This window comes from Parasteatoda tepidariorum, chromosome 2 (assembly GCF_043381705.1).
Source record: "Parasteatoda tepidariorum isolate YZ-2023 chromosome 2, CAS_Ptep_4.0, whole genome shotgun sequence".
NCBI classification, from domain to species: domain Eukaryota; kingdom Metazoa; phylum Arthropoda; class Arachnida; order Araneae; family Theridiidae; genus Parasteatoda; species Parasteatoda tepidariorum.
Window position 1 is genome coordinate 30,966,446 of NC_092205.1, and position 6,055 is coordinate 30,972,500.

Genomic DNA, 6,055 nt, shown 5'->3' on the forward strand with positions numbered 1-6,055 from the left:
AATTCAAATTATAATTTAAATTTATATAGTTATTTAAAATGCTTTACATTGATTTTTTTGGATAACACACCAGCATATTGTGTCAAATATGAAATTTTTATTGGAGATCTTTCATTGTGAAAAATATGTCATGAGATTTTATTGGAAAAAAACAATTATGGATGAATAAGCTTTTTATAACGAGATTAAATAAAGTTGTACAAAATCAAGAAACACTTCAATACTAATAAATTTTTTTTTTAATATTCTAAAAAAATACTTAAAGAATCATTTTATAAATTTAGATCGTGCGACTACTTACATATATCAATGAAGTTAAAGGCTTTTTAAGGTTTGAGGGACCAACAATAAATTATAATTGGGAAAAAATGCTTTTGAACACCCTATGCCATAAAATGTAGAAATAAATCTGTAACTCACAACTATGATTTTATCTATTATCTGCAATAATTGGACAACTTTTCGTAATTCTAACTTAAATATTTGAGGAGAGATGGACATTTTTATAAAAATCGAATTTTTTTTTGCTATAAGTGAAAATTTAAAATTAATCAATTTTAAATGGATCCAAAAGTTTTCTTTGAGACAAAAAAATTAATGTTGTATAAAAATGTCCATATCACCATAAATATTTAAGCTGGGTTTACAAAATTTTGTGCAATTATTACATAAAATAATAACCAAAATAAAAGTAATAAGTTAAATTTTTTTACAACATTTTACTAAAAGCTTTTAACTTCATTGATAACTATGAAAAATCATACAATCTCATCACTTCTAAATTTATAAACTGATTTTCTAATTATTTTTTGAGAAATATTAAAATATATGTTAGTATTGAAGTGCTTTCATTACTTGGCCCAACCACTATACTTCTAATTTTGTGTATATAACAATGTATAGCATGAAAACTGCTTTTGTAATGTAAATATGTGTATCACGCAGGTGTGCAGAATATGCTTGATCACATGAACAAGGATTGGGAGAAATTTAGACAGTCCTGCAATAATTTTTGGTCTAATTAAAAAAAATTCATTGGTGTGCACAATTTTTCGCTATAAAAAAACTCATAAGAAGGGAAGTTGCTTTTTATGAATGATAAAAAATAAGTATTTATTTTAAACAACATAAGAATGTTTAAAACTGATTTTTTTTTTAATCAAAACAAAATAGATTGAATGATTGATTTTCTGACTATTTTAAAATCTGATTGCTAAATTAAAAATGTAGTATTTGGACAAATAAGGCATAAGAAAGATGGGAAAAGTATCTAACTATTAAAGTATACATTCCTAAAGTTTTCTTCAACATATTTTTTATTTCTTATGCCACATCAACCAACTGTCCAAAAAAAAAAAAAAAAAAAAAAAAAAAAAAAAAAAAAAAAAAAAAAAAAACTGGTATAATTTTGGAAGATATTTCAAACCAAAAAAACTGTATTCTAGGGAAATATTTGGTTTTGAGATTTCTCTGTACCCTTGGTGTAATATTAATACATACATGATACATCTAACCTCAAGTAGATATAGAACACTGTACTTCATGAAAACTGTCCCTTGTACGAAAATCAGTTTTTCTGAAATATATTTGGCTGAATATAACAAATCCATAATTATTTTTTGCTTACCAAACACCATTTTCGTAATTTACTTGAACTTATGTAGTTTGATTTTTTTCAGGTAGAAAATAAAAACAAACTTAATACTTGAAAAGGAATAAATAAAAAGAATTCAAATATTTTTTTAAAAATATGAATTTTCATCTTTTATTTCCAAACAAACACATAAAATTATAGTTTCATTTTGAATTTTTTTTAACCTTTTAATGTTACTCTAATTTTAGAACAGTTAAAATAAGCGAGCAAAGCATTTATAAAAAAAAAACTATGTGGGTAGTTTAAAAAATTTAGGTCATTAATATAGTTTAAAGGGAACAAAATGTATGAAATTAATTAAATTGTAAACCTGTGGTTTTTAGTAAAGGAATATCAATCCACATTTATAGCTTAATTTTCTTTATTAGTAATCCATCCCAGATTGTGAATTATTTTTTCAGAAATTATATCTGTAACGATAACTCCGTTATTTAATTATATTTTTACAATTATATTTTATTAGTCTATAAACAAATTGCAAAATCACTTTTTATAATGTAACTTTAAAAAACCATTGTAGTTTTGAAACATATGTGAAAATCATCAGTAGGAGGTTCTAGGGAAGAAATGGTGAGAGCGTAACCAGTACAGATCACAAAGCAATAAAAAAAAGAACTGCTCACACAGTTCCAAGCTTTTGGTGGCTATAGCTAACACAGAAAGCCCCCATAAAAATACACTCCTTCATTTTGAAATTTCATAAACTGAAATTAGTTCATGAATAAAACTGTTCTTCCGTATTCATTTTGATGACACAATTCATCAATCTCTAAGCTCTATTTTTATAAAGAAAATTAGCTTAACATTGAACAAATTTTAAATAAATATGACAAATCAAATAGTACTGTAAAAAATAAAAATATCAGAGATTAATATCAAACATACAAACAAGAAATGGCTAACAATAACAATTATTTATCAGAATAGCTCAATTAGTATTTCAATTGGAAAAAAAATAGAAATTTCCTAACACAGATTTAGTAAAACAAATATTTTAGGATGCAAGTATCTTTGCGCTCAATCTAAGGATTCAATCAAAAAGGGCAAATATGCATTTATAGGAATCAAATAGTAGGAGAGGCAAGCAGTTCCTCTAAAAATGCTTAGGGACAACACTATTATTTTAAAGATATTTAAAAATTTTATGGAGTTAACATGGTTCATGGTATATTGAAATTTATTAAATTTTTATTTTCTTTAAAGCTTACAACCACGTAATATTAAAGGTAGTAAATTTATTGCTGGAAAAGATTACAATCTAAATTCAAATAAAAAATATTATAAATATTTAATTGCAAAAAGTAATAGACTAATTAAAACCAATAACTTTAATAAAGCAAATAACCAATTTTAAGAAACATTAATTGATAGCAATCATAATTTTTTGAGTTTGTTAAACTTATAAGTTATTAGAGTGATAACTTTTAGGAGCGACCACTCTCTGTTCAACTGCAAAATGGCCGTTAATGGAGGTGTGAAATTCCTAAGGGTTACCTCCACTGACTTCAAAATGTTATCAAGGTGCGTGATTTTTTGCAAATGACTTTAATTTCAGTTAACGCAATTTTCTTGGTGCGGAAATGCCACTTTGTAGACGTTGTGATAACCAGATTGATGAATAGAATTTAGCATCAACAAAAATGATCCCTATTGATATAATTGTAAAAACAAATTTACTAATTACGAATGATAGAACTAATTTTAAATAAAAAATTGTTTTTGGTTTAAGTTTGCATTTAATTTTCTATCATAAAAATTAGTTAGCTTTTAAAGATGAGGTTTCTTTGTTTGAGATACTTAGTTTTTTCTAATTTAACTTTTAAATCTAAAAATAAATCATTGATAGAATAATCTTTAGTGCACTCTGACTACAACATATGGTTGTAAATATAATTCGGAGATCATAAAAAAAAGCCTCATAAATATTTTGAATACATTTTAATCTACTGATTTGTTTTGTTAATATTTTTTCGTAATTGTTTGGCCTTTTCCTCATTTGGTTCAGAGGTTCTGAAGGACTCTCTTAAAGGGTTTCTTTAACACAAAGTGCGTGGAAAAAATTCCGTTCCTTTCAAAAATGGTCATAAATAGAGGAGGTTTCTACACAGAAGTGGTCTTTCAACAGAGGTTTCACAGTATATTATGCTTTTCATTTGAAAATCAACATAATTAAAAAAAAAAAACTGATTTGAATAAAAAAAATAAAGTTCTTTTTTTTCATTAAAAAAGTTGATCAAATCAATAATCTAAGCTACAGTATAGCAATAAATCACAAAGAAAAGGGATATTCGCTCTTCTGTACCTTTTAGCGCAAATTGAAACTGTCTAAGTGCTATTTCCCAGTTTTTATACTTGCAATAATTTTTTTTTATCAGTACCTGCTAGACAGTAGGACACAATTAACTAAAATGATTACATGATGGAGCAAACTTTAAAGGTAAAACGTGTAGTTATACTTCGTCAAGCTGTTATATATTTTAACATTTATTCCAAGGATAACATACCATTTTCACTGTTACCAATACAGAAAGGAAGCTCCAAATGATGTCCGAACATCTTTTGGCTAACTAGGGTGAGGATATGAATCATAATTCGTACCCATTCTTTTTTGTGAATTTTTAATGCAGTTTCTCATGTCACAAATTGGGTTTTTAAAAAATTTAGTGACTAGACTAGCACAGATACATTTATATCCATAATTTTTATTTTATTTTAAACAAAACACACCATATTTTCAAATACCAAATTGTTATTACACTTGTGAAAATAGAACTCCACATTTTTATCTCTAAAGTATAAAGTTTGTCCCTTCACTACCAACAGGACACATGCAAACTTTTCCCAGTTTTTAAAGGGGAAGATTTTTGTAGTGTGATCTGTGGTAGAACAATCTCCACATCTTCGCAACTTCTGGGTAGCCCTCCGTGAGAAAGTGAAAAAAAAATTCACAGAAACAGGGGTGATTGTGAGCCAAAGTCAAAATTCCGGAAAATTTCTTGAGTTTAAAAAAGTTTAAACAAGGTTTTTTTCCTTTTTCCCAATATTTCTTAGTTCACTCAAAATATATTTAAAATTTTACACATACCTACACCATTTACACATACCTATGATGACCTGGAGAAGTAATTAAAATTTACAAATATGTCTTTATTTCTTGAGTTTATGATTATAACAACTATTTCCTGATAAAAAATGAATATTTATCATGAATATAAGCTTATAAAGTATATCTCTGGCTCTCCCTTACAAACAAATATAATAAACAGTGTTTTTAAGCTCCACATTTGAAAATTTGATTTCCGGAAACTTCTGTGATCAGTGATTTTTTGAAACGTCTGGATCTTTGATCTCCGGGAACTTCCGGATCACTGTTAGCGACAATTCTGGAAATCCGGAGCACAATCAGCCCTACAGAAAGGTGCCACCTCGAAAGGTATAACTCGTTGTCCCCCCAAGTAAATTTCTACATGTCTTTTTTGAGCTTGGCACCTTGATGACTATAGTTGGCGCAACGGATCACGATACGGAAATATCCTTCTAAAGATACTTCTGTGTTTTGAATCCCCATAATTTACAAAAACAAACAAACATCGTAAGATTGTAAGTAATAATTTAATTGTAAAATTTGTCAATTGAAAAAGAGTTCAAAATAATAAATTTTTGAACAATAAATTTAAATGTTTCGAATTCATTATTGCTTGTTTACTAAAATTGTGATGTAAGTTGTGTCCATAAAATAAGTTGAAAAATAAAACAAATCGGTAAGTTACCTAATTTTATTACACTTACCTAGCAGTTCAAAACTGGATAATAACGTAAAATTTCTTCTAGCATTTTCATAAGCTACAATAACATAATTATAATAAATACAAAAGTAGAATTTAGGCGTAAACAGACTATTTTAAAATCATATCAAGACAAATAGTGGTAAAACAGTTATACAAAGATATAGTTTCCATTACAAGAGTATTTCATATAAAACTAATTTTTTTTTGTCTATCTCATCATTATTAAACAAAACGAATTATTTAGAATAAATGTACTAATTAGTGAAATATTTGCTCCCATTTCCTCTCTTCATATTTAACAAACGAAGCATCAATATTTAAATACTATTAATTGGAAGACAAGCTCCGTTGCTAAAAAGTAAACACTAAACAAGATAATCTTTAATTTAATTATACACAACTTTGTCTGCTTGACACTATCCAAAACTATTACAATTTGGAACAAATGTCACTTCTTTATAATATTTAACTAATTTAAATAGTTATTTCACATAACAATTTCATTAACAATAAGATTAAATTACAGTACATCATAAATTTAACAACATAACAACAATGAAGTACGATTTCATATCTTGAATGATTTTGAGTGATACAACGCCTCTGATTGGTT